This window comes from Triticum urartu, chromosome 4A, assembly GCF_056163025.1.
Source record: "Triticum urartu cultivar PI428250 chromosome 4A, HENAU_Tu73, whole genome shotgun sequence".
Classification (NCBI taxonomy): domain Eukaryota; kingdom Viridiplantae; phylum Streptophyta; class Magnoliopsida; order Poales; family Poaceae; genus Triticum; species Triticum urartu.
Window position 1 is genome coordinate 530,754,576 of NC_141876.1, and position 904 is coordinate 530,755,479.

Genomic DNA, 904 nt, shown 5'->3' on the forward strand with positions numbered 1-904 from the left:
GTCAGTTTTTGAGGTGTGCTCTCACTACTTGGACCACTTGGCTTAGGAGTCTACTCTTGTTTCTCCGCAAATTACTTGTATTACTCATGTAGCATCATCTTTTTCTCGTGGTTTTCACCGGTTTTCATCAAATGTTGGTTTTCTCGGCAAATTACTCGTATCGCCCATATGAAGTAGCTAGATTAGCTACATTTGATCCTCCCAATGTTTGGTTAGAAGATGCCCCTGAACTCTGTAATCTCCATGCTTGTAAACGATGCCAGGATTCTCATGAATGAATGAAAAAGGTTTGAAGTGTAAAATAAACTCTTCATCAACTTGCATATGGTTGGTGTGTTGTCGATTTGATCGACTACACATATTTATTAATTGTTCAAAAAGCCAACAAGTTTACCAAAGCATGAAAGTTAGTAAAAGGAATACATAAACCTTGGATTCAAATTCAACACAAAATTACTTTGAAAACTTGGTAGGGGCTGCGCGAACACATAGCCCCTCTATCACGAACTACAACGTTCACTTTCCCACAAAAAGAAGATGGTAGATTAACATAGATCAACGCACTCACAAAGTGCAATGTGAGCCATTGATCTAGACCATGAGCCTTATTGATCACTCATAGACACCGTCCAGGTAAGTAGGTTTCAAAGTTGCCGACCCTCCACTTATATAGATGCCTTCCCTGATTAGATCTTCAGAGTGTTTCCACATGGGTCTAAACTAGACGCAATCACTAGTTTCAAACTGGTCACACACGTTGGCTAACCAGTATTTTCTAACCCATCTGCGTCAGAAAGGCCGAGGTATCCAAGAGACCAATTGTACATATAGCCCATTAACACAAGTACACAAAACAGACCCCTAGGAACATCCTATTCCTCGACCTGAGCGGGGAATAGAGAGG

The 904-nt window shown here is 40.8% G+C and overlaps 1 pseudogene; it reads right to left on the minus strand.

Annotated features, from left to right (window-relative positions):
* Positions 1-469: 469 nt before the first annotated feature.
* On the minus strand, positions 470-641 carry LOC125555201 (U1 spliceosomal RNA; annotated as a pseudogene).
* Positions 642-904: the final 263 nt, after the last annotated feature.